Here is a 15,233-nt window from a genome sequence, read left to right as displayed (position 1 = left end):
TCCTTACAGCAGGCAATCCAATTTTCAAACAGTCACCTCATCTCCATTTTATCAACACACAACTTCGAGTAACAATCTCCAGGTCCTATCCTCAGTTCTTAGAGAGTTCTTTGAATTATCCACCAGCAGTGAATCTTACCCAAATTACTTTTCTCCTCCCTTGGTGAATGAGCACTTCTCCCAGAATCTCTGCGTAGAATCACTTTGACTGGAAAGTGTCTGGCTGCCCTGACTAGCTGTGGTAACTCACAGAGCCAAGCAACCCTTTCTCTCTCCTAATGACACACAGCAGCATTTTGCCTGTGGTAATCATTGAAGTCAAGAAGTCAAAAATTATATCAAAGATGGCTTCCTCAGCTTCTACCCATGACATCAAGAAATGTATTAGTCTTGCTTCTGGTAGAAATGTTGATTCTCAGCCCACCTCCCATCCATCTATTTATTGTATAAGAGTTTACAACTCTTATAGTCAGAGTCTACCTAATATGAATTTATAGTATGCTACTGCTGTCTCCAAGTGTAAGACCTTGTACTTTCTTCCTAGTAAAGCAATCTGAACCTCTTCTTTCAGTCTCTAACAATCAAACCATCCAGGCCTACTCTCAGAACATGTCACACGACCATCTTAATTTTCTTTTTGGCATTTGAAGACTCGGTTCCAAAATATAATAATATTATAAGCCTCACAATTATAACGTTATCATTTACATTGTTCTATAATTCTGTCATCAAGTTCAGGATGCTCCCTTGATCATTGTAACAGGGTCAACGTTCCCACTTATGGGGAGACAATGGCATGGTAGTAATATTGCTGGACGGTGAGTCCTGAGACTCAAGTTCAGGGGCCCTGCATTCAAATCCCACCATGACAGGAGATGGAATTAGAATTCAATGGTAATGTGGAACTAAGGAGTTCATTAGATCCATCTGGTTCACTAATGTCCTTTGAGGAAGGAAATCTTCCATGATTACCTGATCTGGCCTACATGTGACTTCAAACTCACAACGATGTGAATGACTCTCTGTTGCCCACTGGGCTTATGGATGGATAATGAATACTGGCCTCGCGAATGACGTCCTCATCCTACAAAGGAAAAAAAAACAAAGGTCCTTGGAACCAATCAATCTGAGAATGAACAGGATCAGGATTCCTGATGAAGGGCTTTTCCCCAAAACATCGGTTTTCCTGCTCCTCGGATGCTGCCTGACCTGCTGTGCTTTTCCAGCACCACTCTAATCTTGACTCTAATCTCCAGCATCTGCGGTCCTCACTTTAGCCTCGGAGCAGGATTCCCACCACTGAGTAGGATTCTGCGAGATATCATTTTACCAATACAGCTCTCTGAAAACATGAAGGAAGACAGCAGTGTTTGCATTTCTTCATGATGTTGAAAGCTCATCTAAACCATACCAGCTCAGTTCTCATTCTTTGGAACCTTGTAAATCATTTTTGTTTTATTAGATTGAACATTATCAGGTGGAACCGAGCGTGGATCTTATTAAAGACAAAGCTTCCAAGGGCTCTTGTAGCACAGCAGCAGTAACCCTATCTCTGAATCAGGAGACCCACCTTCAAGTCCCACCTGCTCCAACGGTGTGGAATAACATCTCCAAACAGGTCGCTGAGGAAACATTTAACTCTTTACAGAACTATACTCTCTCCTGACCTTGAAATTACCTCATCCCCTTCAAGTGTCTGTAAACTTCCCTTCAATGAAATAAAAACACCTTGGGGAGGGCCCTTGTGCTGTCATAGTGTCCCTACCTCTAGGCTAGGAGGCCTGAGTTCAGGTCCACCATGCTCCAGAGGTGTGGTTAGTAAAAACTCTGAATAAGTTTGTTGAAAGAATATTTAGAAGGACCTTGGGAAATATTACGATGTTAAAGCTGCTATATAAATGCAAGCTGTTGTTGAAGCTAACACATATTATGGAGATCCATAAGCAGTGCATACCTCAGGCAAAGCATTGGTCACCACTTATTGCCAGGTTATCCTTGCCTGCAACCAAGCTCGCTCCTGTTAAACGTGTCGCCTATGTTTTATATTCATTTTTGTTCGTGTCGATTTTTGAAAACTTAAGCTCTTAAAAATAAAGTCCAATAAGTATCTTTTAAATTGTGGAATATCGCCGGATCATCTCCTTGTGTTCTCTAAATAATTTGTAACAACCATGCCATTGTCACATTTTGAAATCATGATGATTTCACCCAATCCCCGCACCCCCATTCCCCGCACCCCCATTCCCCGCACCCCCATTCCCCGCACCCCCATTCCCCGCACCCCCATTCCCCGCACCCCCATTCCCCGCACACCCATTCCCCACACCCCCATTCCCCGCACCCCCATTCCCCGCACCCCCATTCCCCGCACCCCCATTCCCCGCACCCCCATTCCCCTCACCCCCATTCCCCGCACCCCCATTCCCCGCACCCCCATTCCCCGCACCCCCATTCCCCGCACCCCCATTCCCCGCACCCCCATTCCCCACACCCCCATTCCCCGCACTCCCATTCCCCGCACCCCCATTCCCCACACCCCCATTCCCCACACCCCCATTCCCCGCACTCCCATTCCCCGCACCCCCACTCCCCTCACCCCATTCCCCGCACCCCCACTCCCCTCACCCCATTCCCCGCACCCCCATTCCCCGCACTCCCATTCCCCGCACCCCCATTCCCCACACCCCCATTCCCCGCACTCCCATTCCCCGCACCCCCATTCCCCACACCCCCATTCCCCGCACCCCCATTCCCCGCACCCCCATTCCCCGCACCCCCATTCCCCGCACCCCCATTCCCCTCACCCCCATTCCCCACACCCCCACTCCCCACACCCCCACTCCCCACACCCCCATTCCCCACACCCCCATTCCCCTCACCCCATTCCCCACACCCCCATTCCCCTCACCCCATTCCCCACACCCCCATTCCCCTCACCCCCATTCCCCTCACCCCATTCCCCTCACCCCATTCCCCACACCCCCATTCCCCACACCCCCATTCCCCGCACCCCCATTCCCCGCACCCCCATTCCCCTCACCCCATTCCCCACACCCCCATTCCCCGCACCCCCATTCCCCGCACCCCCATTCCCCGCACCCCCATTCCCCTCACCCCATTCCCCTCACCCCATTCCCCACACCCCCATTCCCCACACCCCCATTCCCCACACCCCCATTCCCCACACCCCCATTCCCCGCACCCCCATTCCCCGCACCCCCACTCCCCACACCCCCATTCCCCGCACCCCCATTCCCCGCACACCCATTCCCCTCACCCCATTCCCCGCACCCCCACTCCCCTCACCCCCATTCCCCTCACCCCCATTCCCCTCACCCCATTCCCCGCACCCCCACTCCCCACACCCCCATTCCCCTCACCCCATTCCCCACACCCCCATTCCCCTCACCCCATTCCCCGCACCCCCATTCCCCTCACCCCATTCCCCGCACCCCCATTCCCCTCACCCCATTCCCCACACCCCCATTCCCCTCACACCATTCCCCGCACCCCCATTCCCCACACCCCCATTCCCCTCACCCCCACTCCCCTCACCCCCATTCCCCTCACCCCATTCCCCACACCCCCATTCCCCTCACCCCATTCCCCACACCCCCATTCCCCACACCCCCACTCCCCTCACCCCCATTCCCCTCACCCCCATTCCCCTCACCCCCACTCCCCGCACCCCCATTCCCCTCACCCCATTCCCCTCACCCCCACTCCCCGCACCCCCATTCCCCTCACCCCCATTCCCCACACCCCCATTCCCCTCACCCCCATTCCCCTCACCCCATTCCCCTCACCCCCATTTCCCGCACCCCCACTCCCCTCACCCCCATTCCCCTCACCCCCATTCCCCGCACCCCCACTCCCCACACCCCCATTCCCCTCACCCCCATTCCCCACACCCCCATTCCCCGCACCCCCATTCCCCGCACCCCCATTCCCCTCACCCCATTCCCCGCACCCCCATTCCCCTCACCCCCATTCCCCACACCCCCATTTCCCGCACCCCCATTCCCCTCACCCCATTCCCCACACCCCCATTCCCCTCACCCCCATTCCCCACACCCCCATTCCCCTCACCCCCATTCCCCTCACCCCCATTCCCCTCACCCCCACTCCCCGCACCCCCACTCCCCGCACCCCCATTCCCCTCACCCCATTCCCCTCACCCCATTCCCCTCACCCCATTCCCCTCACCCCCACTCCCCGCACCCCCATTCCCCACACCCCCATTCCCCTCACCCCCATTCCCCTCACCCCCATTCCCCTCACCCCCACTCCCCGCCCCCCACCCCCACTCCCCGCACCCCCATTCCCCTCACCCCATTCCCCTCACCCCCACTCCCCGCACCCCCATTCCCCTCACCCCATTCCCCTCACCCCCACTCCCCGCACCCCCATTCCCCTCACCCCATTCCCCGCACCCCCATTCCCCGCACCCCCATTCCCCTCACCCCATTCCCCGCACCCCCATTCCCCTCACCCCCATTCCCCTCACCCCATTCCCCTCACCCCCACTCCCCGCACCCCCATTCCCCTCACCCCATTCCCCTCACCCCATTCCCCTCACCCCATTCCCCTCACCCCCACTCCCCGCACCCCCATTCCCCTCACCCCATTCCCCGCGCCCCCATTCCCCGCGCCCCCATTCCCCACACCCCCATTCCCCGCACCCCCATTCCCCACACCCCCATTCCCCGCACTCCCATTCCCCGCACCCCCATTCCCCACACCCCCATTCCCCACACCCCCATTCCCCACACCCCCATTCCCCACACCCCCATTCCCCACACCCCCATTCCCCTCACCCCCATTCCCCTCACCCCCATTCCCCACACCCCCATTCCCCACACCCCCATTCCCCACACATCTATTCCCCGCACCCCCATTCCCCGCACCCCCATTCCCCACACCCCCATTCCCCACACCCCCATTCCCCTCACCCCATTCCCCGCACCCCCATTCCCCTCACCCCCATTCCCCACACATCTATTCCCCACACCCCCATTCCCCTCACCCCCATTCCCCACACCCCCATTCCCCGCACTCCCATTCCCCGCACCCCCATTCCCCACACCCCCATTCCCCTCACCCCCATTCCCCACACCCCCATTCCCCACACCCCCATTCCCCTCACCCCCATTCCCCACACCCCCATTCCCCTCACCCCCATTCCCCTCACCCCCATTCCCCGCACCCCCACTCCCCTCACCCCCATTCCCCTCACCCCATTCCCCACACCCCCATTCCCCTCACCCCATTCCCCACACCCCCATTCCCCACACCCCCACTCCCCTCACCCCCATTCCCCTCACCCCCATTCCCCTCACCCCCACTCCCCGCACCCCCATTCCCCTCACCCCATTCCCCTCACCCCCACTCCCCGCACCCCCATTCCCCTCACCCCCATTCCCCACACCCCCATTCCCCTCACCCCCATTCCCCTCACCCCATTCCCCTCACCCCCATTTCCCGCACCCCCACTCCCCTCACCCCCATTCCCCTCACCCCCATTCCCCGCACCCCCACTCCCCACACCCCCATTCCCCTCACCCCCATTCCCCACACCCCCATTCCCCGCACCCCCATTCCCCGCACCCCCATTCCCCTCACCCCATTCCCCGCACCCCCATTCCCCTCACCCCCATTCCCCACACCCCCATTTCCCGCACCCCCATTCCCCTCACCCCATTCCCCACACCCCCATTCCCCTCACCCCCATTCCCCACACCCCCATTCCCCTCACCCCCATTCCCCTCACCCCCATTCCCCTCACCCCCACTCCCCGCACCCCCACTCCCCGCACCCCCATTCCCCTCACCCCATTCCCCTCACCCCATTCCCCTCACCCCCACTCCCCGCACCCCCATTCCCCACACCCCCATTCCCCTCACCCCCATTCCCCTCACCCCCATTCCCCTCACCCCCACTCCCCGCACCCCCACTCCCCGCACCCCCATTCCCCTCACCCCATTCCCCTCACCCCCACTCCCCGCACCCCCATTCCCCTCACCCCATTCCCCTCACCCCCACTCCCCGCACCCCCATTCCCCTCACCCCATTCCCCGCACCCCCATTCCCCGCACCCCCATTCCCCTCACCCCATTCCCCGCACCCCCATTCCCCTCACCCCCATTCCCCTCACCCCATTCCCCTCACCCCCACTCCCCGCACCCCCATTCCCCTCACCCCATTCCCCTCACCCCATTCCCCTCACCCCATTCCCCTCACCCCCACTCCCCGCACCCCCATTCCCCTCACCCCATTCCCCGCGCCCCCATTCCCCGCGCCCCCATTCCCCACACCCCCATTCCCCGCACCCCCATTCCCCACACCCCCATTCCCCGCACTCCCATTCCCCGCACTCCAATTCCCCTCACCCCCATTCCCCTCACCCCCATTCCCCACACCCCCATTCCCCACACCCCCATTCCCCACACATCTATTCCCCGCACCCCCATTCCCCGCACCCCCATTCCCCACACCCCCATTCCCCACACCCCCATTCCCCACACCCCCATTCCCCACACCCCCATTCCCCGCGCCCCCATTCCCCACACCCCCATTCCCCGCACCCCCATTCCCCACACCCCCATTCCCCGCACTCCCATTCCCCGCACTCCAATTCCCCTCACCCCCATTCCCCTCACCCCCATTCCCCACACCCCCATTCCCCACACCCCCATTCCCCACACATCTATTCCCCGCACCCCCATTCCCTGCACCCCCATTCCCCGTACACCCATTCCCCTCACCCCCATTCCCCACACCCCCATTCCCCGCACTCCCATTCCCCGCACCCCCATTCCCCACACCCCCATTCCCCACACCCCCATTCCCCACACCCCCATTCCCCACACCCCCATTCCCCACACCCCCATTCCCCGCGCCCCCATTCCCCACACCCCCATTCCCCACACCCCCATTCCCCACACCCCCATTCCCCACACCCCCATTCCCCACACCCCCATTCCCCGCGCCCCCATTCCCCGCACCCCCATTCCCCACACCCCCATTCCCCGCACTCCCATTCCCCGCACTCCAATTCCCCTCACCCCCATTCCCCTCACCCCCATTCCCCACACCCCCATTCCCCACACCCCCATTCCCCACACATCTATTCCCCGCACCCCCATTCCCTGCACCCCCATTCCCCGTACACCCATTCCCCTCACCCCCATTCCCCACACCCCCATTCCCCGCACTCCCATTCCCCGCACCCCCATTCCCCACACCCCCATTCCCCTCACCCCCATTCCCCACACCCCCATTCCCCACACCCCCATTCCCCTCACCCCCATTCCCCACACCCCCATTCCCCTCACCCCCATTCCCCTCACCCCCATTCCCCACACCCCCATTCCCCGCACCCCCATTCCCCGTACACCCATTCCCCACACCCCCATTCCCCGCACCCCCATTCCCCTCACCCCCATTCCCCACACCCCCATTCCCCGCACCCCCATTCCCCTCACCCCCATTCCCCACACCCCCATTCCCCGCACCCCCATTCCCCACACCCCCATTCCCCGCACCCCCATTCCCCTCACCCCCATTCCCCTCACCCCCATTCCCCACACCCCCATTCCCCTCACCCCCATTCCCCTCACCCCATTCCCCTCACCCCATTCCCCACACCCCCATTCCCCACACCCCCATTCCCCTCACCCCCATTCCCCTCACCCCCATTCCCCTCACCCCCATTCCCCACACCCCCATTCCCCTCACCCCCATTCCCCTCACCCCATTCCCCTCACCCCATTCCCCACACCCCCATTCCCCACACCCCCATTCCCCTCACCCCCATTCCCCACACCCCCATTCCCCACACCCCCATTCCCCACACCCCCATTCCCCTCACCCCCATTCCCCTCACCCCATTCCCCTCACCCCATTCCCCACACCCCCATTCCCCACACCCCCATTCCCCACACCCCCATTCCCCACACCCCCATTCCCCACACCCCCATTCCCCACACCCCCATTCCCCTCACCCCCATTCCCCACACCCCCATTCCCCACACCCCCATTCCCCTCACCCCCATTCCCCACACCCCCATTCCCCACACCCCCATTCCCCTCACCCCCATTCCCCGCACCCCCATTCCCCGCACCCCCATTCCCCGCACCCCCATTCCCCTCACCCCCATTCCCCTCACCCCATTCCCCACACCCCCATTCCCCTCACCCCCATTCCCCTCACCCCCATTCCCCGCACCCCCACTCCCCGCACCCCCATTCCCCACACCCCCATTCCCCACACCCCCATTCCCCGCACTCCCATTCCCCGCACCCCCATTCCCCACACCCCCATTCCCCACACCCCCATTCCCCGCACCCCCATTCCCCGCACCCCCATTCCCCACACCCCCACTCCCCACACCCCCATTCCCCACACCCCCATTCCCCGCACCCCCTGCAACATATGAATATTGACTTTGTGCAAGGATTCGGGCATTGTCGAGGTTCGATGGACTTACTGGAGAATGTGAAGGTTAATAACAGCTTCTCAGAGCACTTTGTTCCCCAGAATGAGAGATCGCTACCAGTGCAGTGATTGGTCCCTCATTGCTGAAGGAATCTCTGCTGAGCTCGTCAGGCCAAACATAAGCTGCGGAGTTTGCCTGTAACCTCCACCGCACCGCATGTGCCTCACATTCAATTCAGGGACACCAAAGTGCCACTTGTGTTCCGAGGGAGGATGTCAGGCTGTTGAAGGAGCAGGCTATGTTTAATGGAAGTCTCCTCTGTCCAGTGGCACCATTCGTTATAAAGTAAAGAATACTGCCTGATCTTGTGCTGGGGTCAGATATTCATTTATAGTCTAGATTGGCACTGTTAATGGCTGTTTACTTTATTGTAGACCCGTCGTATTCCCAATAAATTGTATTCCAGTAGGAGGTGGGTGTGTGAGCTTCTTTTTCTCTTATAACCCTCTGTGCCCTTGTCACTTCACTCTCAACATGTTTTATCAGTGGAAGGCTGGTGTTTGGGGAAGACTTGATGAGTACCTCTCTAATGTAGCCTCTGTTGAACTATTTGATTAGATCGCATTGTAAACCCAGTTTGTGTCTGAGTCTATCAATATCTTGCCTTGCCGCAGCCTCTTAGTTCAATTAATCAATGGGCAGATAAATCATTACGGCACTATCCTGTTCATATATATTTCAAAACACACTGCCCCTCTGCCTGATTGCTTGTATTTCTCAGAGATTAGTTTTTGAATCTTTTCAGTAGATTTATGTTGCTGACTATATCCTTTACAGCTTCATAACAGCCAAGATCAATGCATTCAGTCCCAGCGAGATTACCCACAGGCCAATGCTTTGTTAGACGAGAATACAAAGAGATATTGGAGGGACCTTATATTTAGAGTCAGACCAATTCAATCCTTCAAATCTCCCAGCGGTATTTCATCGTGATTTCAAAATGTGACAATGGCATTGTTGTTACGAATTATTTAGAGAACACAAGGAGATGATTCGGCGATATTCCACAATTTAAAAGATACTTATTGGACTTTATTTTTCAGAGCTCAAGCTTTCAAAAAACGACACGAACAAAAATGAATATGAAACATAGGCGACACGTTGAACAGGAGGAGCCTGTCTTTTGTGTGTTGAGGAATTAATGACCGTCCAATTCTCTTTTCACCACCATGTGAAAGATTATGAACCTGTTTTTGATTTTCTTTAAAGGAGTCAGTGTTTGAAGTCATAAGGCAAGGGGAGGGACGGAAACATGTTTGTTTTTGGTCTGTGACAGATCATCTGTTGGTTCTGTATAACTCATACAATCAATGCCTTATGGCACCCCAGTCATCGATGCAAATAGAGGAAAATACTTTCTGTATAAAGTGAAGTGCTACATTTAATATAGGCTTTGTACAGGCCAATGAACAGTCTGTGTTGCATCAGATCACATCATTGGAAGGAGGTTGGACTGCAACATTAATAAGAAAGTAATAGTTGAACATTAGGGTCAGTGAAAGAGACAAAGGAGCAAAAAGTAAAGAATAACGATGAACAAAACCGTGACAATGAATAACTTCCATCAATTGACAGAGAGGTGCACAATATTACTTTCTAATACATATTCATGACCTCACATTGAGCTGATGATTTTTGCTGTTTCAGTGATGGGGTGTGAGGTTGGTGGCAGCAACAGACTGAGAGAACTTAAAAAAAAGATCTGAGTCATTGCTGAGAAGGAACAGTGACAAAGAGTAATAGAGTCATAGAGATGTACAGCACGGAAACAGACCCTTTGGTCCAAACCGTCCATGCCGACCAGATATCCCAACCCAATCTAGTCCCACCTGCCAGCACCCGGCCCAAATCCCTCCAAACCCTTCCTGTTCAAATACTCATCCAAATGCCTCTTAAATGTTGTAATTGTACCAGCCTCCACCACATCCTCTGGCAGCTCATTCCATACACGTACCACCCTCTGTGTGAAAAAGTTGCCCCTTAGGTCTCTTTTATATCTTTCCCCTCTCACCCTAAACCTATACCCTCTAGTTCTGAACTCCCCAACCCCAGGGAAAAGACTTTGCCTATTTATCCTATCCATGCCCCTCATAATTTTGTGAATCTCTATAAGGTCACCCCTTAGTCTCCGACGCTCCAGGGAAAACAGCCCCAGCCTGTTCTGCCTCTCCCTGTAGCTCAGATCCTCCAATCCTGGCAACATCCTTGTAAATCTTTTCTGAACCCTTTCAAGTTTCACAACATCTTTCCGATAGGAAGGAGACCAGAATAGCAAGCAATATTCCAACAGTGGCCTAACCAATGTCCTGTACAGCTGCAACATGACCTCCCAACTCCTGTACTCAATACTCTGACCAATAAAGGAAAGTATACCAAATACCTTCTTCACTATCCTATCTACCTGTGACTCCACTTTCAAGGAGCTATGAACCTGCACTTCAAGGTCTCTTTGTTCAGCAACACTCCCTAGGACCTTACAATTAAGTGTATAAGTCCTGCTAAGATTTGCTTTCCCAAAATGCAGCACCTTGTATTTATCTGAATTAAACTCCATCTGCCACTTCTCAGCCCATTGGCCCATCTGGTCAAGATCCTGTTTTTATCTGAGGTAACTCTCTTCGCTGTCCACTACACCTTCAATTTTGGTGTCATCTGCAAACTTACGAACTGTACCTCTTATGCTCGCATCCAAATCAATTATGTAAATGACAAAAAGTAGAGGATCCAGCACCGATCCTTGTGGCACTCCACTGGTCACAGGCCTCCAGTCTGAAAAACAACCCTCCACCACCCTCTGTCTTCTACCTTAGAGCCAGTTCTGTATCCAAATGGCTCATTCTTCCTGTATTCTATGAGATCTAACCTTGCTAATCAGTCTCCCATGGAGAACCTTGTCAAACGCTTTACTGAAGTCCATATAGATCACATCTGCTGCTCTGCCCTCATCAATCTTCTTTGTTACTTCATCAAAAAACTCAATCAAATTTGTGAGACATGATTTCCCACGCATAAAGCCATGTTGACTATTCCTAATCAGTCCTTGCCTTTCCAAATACATGTACATCCTGTCCCTCAGGATTCCCTCCAACAACCTGCCCACTACCGAGGTCAGGCTCACCGGTCTATAGTTCCCTGGCTTGTCTTTACCACCCTTCTTAAACAGTGGCACCACGTTTGCCAACCTCCAGTCTTCTGGCACCTCACCTGTGACTATCGATGATACAAATATCTCAGCAAGAGGCCCATCAATCGCTTCTCTGGCTTCCCACAGAGTTCTCAGGTATACCTGATCAGGTCCGGGGGATTTATCCTCCTTTAACCATTTCAAGACATCCAGCACTTCCTCCTCTGTAATCTGGACATTTTGCAAGGTGTCATTATCTATTTCCCTACAGTCTATATCTTCCATATCCTTTTCCACAGTAATTACTGATGCAAAATATTCATTTAGTATCTCCCCCATTTTCTGTAGCTCCACACAAAGGCTGCCTTGCTGATCTTTGAGGGGCCCTATTCTCTCCCTAGTTACCCTTTTGTCCTTAATATATTTGTAAAAACCCTCTGGATTCTCCTTAATTCTATTTGCCAACGCTATCTCATGTCCCCTTTTTGCCCTCCTGATTTCCCTCTTAAGTATACTCCTACAGCCTTTATACTCTACTAAGGATTCACTCGATCTATCCTGTCTATACCTGACATATGCTTCCTTCTTTTTCTTAACCAAACCCTCAATTCCTTTAGTCATCCAGCATTCCCTATACCTACCAGCCTTCCCTTTCACCCTGACAGGAATATACTTTCTCTGGATTCTTGTTATCTCATTTCTGAAGGCTTCCCATTTTCCAGCCGTCCCTTTACCTGCAAACAGGGCTACGGGGAGAATGCGGGTAAGTGGAGTTGAAATGCCCATCAGCCATGATTGAATGGCGGAGTGGACTCGATGGGCCGAATGGCCTTACTTCCACTCCTATGTCTTATGGTCTTATGGAACATCTGCCTTCAATCGGCTTTTGAAAGTTCTTGCCTAATCCCGTCAAAACTGGCCTTTCTCCAATTTAGAACTTCAACTTTTAGATCTGGTCTATCCTTTTCCATCACTATTTTAAAACAAATAGAATTATGGTCGCTGGCCCCAAAGTGCTCCCCCACTGACACCTCAGTCACCTGCCCTGCCTTATTTCCCAAGAGTAGGTCAAGTTTTGCACCTTCTCTAGTAGGTACATCCACATACTGAATCAGAAAATTGTCTTGTACACACTTAAAAGATTCCTCTCCATCTAAACCTTTAACATTATGGCAGTCCCAGTTGATCTTTGGAAAGTTAAAATCCCCTCCCATAACCACCCTATTATTCTTACAGATAGCTGAGATCTCCTTACAAGTTTTGTTTCTCAATTTCCTTCTGACTATTGGGGGGGTCTATAATACAATCTCCATAAGGTGATCATCCCTTTCTTATTTCTCAGTTCCACCCAAATAACTTCCCTGGATGTATTTCCGGGAATATCCTCCCTCAGCACAGCTGTAATGCTATCCCTTATCAAAAATGCCACTCCCCCACCTCTCTTGTCTCCCCTTCTGTCCTTCCTGTAGCATTTGTATCCTGGAACATTAAGCTGCCAGTCCTGCCCATCCCTGAGCCATGTTTCTGTAATTGCTATGATATCCCAGTCCCATGTTCCTAACCATGCCCTGAATTCATCTGCCTTCCGTTAGGCCCCTTGCATTGAAATAAATGCAGTTTAATTTATTAGTCCTTCCTTGTCCCTGCCTGCCCTGACTGTTTAACTCACTTCTGTTCTCAGCTGTACTCGTCTCAGACTGATCTCTTTCCTCACTATCTCCCTGGGTTTCATCCCCTCACCTGCCTAGTTTAAATCCTCCCGAGCAGTTCTAGCAAATTTCCCTGCCAGTATATGAGTTCCCTTCCAATTTAGGTACAATCCGTCCTTCTTGTACAGGTCTCTTCTGCCCCAAAAGAGATTCCAATTATCCAAAAATGTGAATCCTTCTCCCATACACCAGCTCCTCAGCCATGTATTCATCTGCCCTTTCCTCCTATTCCTGCCCTCGCTACCTCGTAGTACTGGGAGTAATCCAGATATTACTACCTTTGAGGACCTCCTTTTTAAATTTCTGCCTAACTCTCTGTAATCTCCTTTCAGAATCTCAACCTTTTTCCTTCCAATGTCATTGGTTCCAATGTGAACAATGACCTCCTGCTGGCCCCTCTCCCCCGTGAGAACATTCTGCACCCTCTCTGAGACATCCTTGATCCTGGCACCAGGGAAACAACACACCATTCTGCTTTTTCTCTGCTGGCCACAGAAACGTCTGTCTGTACCTCAGACTACAGAATCCCCTAACACAATTGATCTCTTGGAAGCCGACATACCCCTTGTTGCATTAGAGCCAGTCTCAATATCAGAAACTTGGCTGCTATGTTCCCCTGAGAATCCATCACCCCCTACATTTTCCAAAACAGCATACCTGTTTGAAATGGGTATATCCACAAAAGACTTCTGCACTAGGTGCCTATCTCTCTCACTCTTCCTGGAGCTAACCCATCTATGTGACTGTATCTGAGACTTTCCCCCCTTCCTATAACTGCCATCCATCACATACTGTTGCTGTTGCAAATTCCTCATCACTTCTATCTGTCTCTCCAAATGATCCACTCGATCTGATAAGATTCACATCCAACCAGCATTTATGGCAGATATAATCCGCAGTAACCCTTAAACTCCCACATCTGACAAGAAGTACATATCACTGCAAAGGCCATTTTTGCTCCTTCTCAATCTACAGACCCAGAAAATAACACCGTCCTATTCCTCTACAAACACTGCTCCAGGTTAAATTAATAGCTATGGCTTATATTTTAAGTTTAATCAAGAGACTTATCTCCAAAAACATATAATCAAGAAAGAATCCACTATACTCACTACTGCAGCCTTTCTCTTGAACAGACTTAAAACAACAATTAAATTATCTGATTCTGTGCTGTGAACTTCGCCCAACAGTTCCTCCAAGATTCGTCGTGAATTTTACTGTTTGTTAATTGCCCATAGTGTTAGGCAAGGGATAAATGTAGGGGTATGGGTGGGTTGCGCTTCGGAGGGTCGGTGTGGACTTGTTGGGCCGAAGGGCCTGTTTCCACACTGTAAGTAATCTAATCTAATCTAATCTATAATTTTCCCAGATGCACTCTGATGTCCAGCGATACATGAATTCAAACAGCAAAGGCAGTAACTGTGCAGGTTCTCTCTCTCTCTCTCTCCCACTCTCTCTCTCTCTCTCTCTCTCCTGCACTGTCCTCACCATGTGCTTCCTTTGTCTGTTCTTCTCCCTTTTAAAACTGCTGCTGTTTTGACTTTTTTTTCCAAAGTTCCAAAACAATGTAACAGCATAGAAAACAGTGATTGCTGCTCCTGGAATTTGAGGAAATCACTTCCAGCACCTAAAATACCTCAAAAAAAGGAGCAGCTCTTACAGCCAGAAATTTTTCCCGTCCTCCTCGGATTACCAGAGATAGAAACAAACCCTTCGGTCCAACCCGTCCATGCCGACCAGATATCCTAACCTAATCTAATCCCACCTGCCAGCACCTGGCCCATATCCCTCTAAACCCTTCCTATTCACATGCCCATCCAGATGCCTTTTAAATGTTGTAATTGTACCAGCCTCCACTACTTCCTCTGGCAGCTCATTCCATATACACACCAGCCTTTGCAT

This window comes from Hemiscyllium ocellatum, chromosome 43 (genome assembly GCF_020745735.1).
Source record: "Hemiscyllium ocellatum isolate sHemOce1 chromosome 43, sHemOce1.pat.X.cur, whole genome shotgun sequence".
Taxonomy (NCBI): domain Eukaryota; kingdom Metazoa; phylum Chordata; class Chondrichthyes; order Orectolobiformes; family Hemiscylliidae; genus Hemiscyllium; species Hemiscyllium ocellatum.
This window is presented reverse-complemented; position numbering follows the sequence as displayed.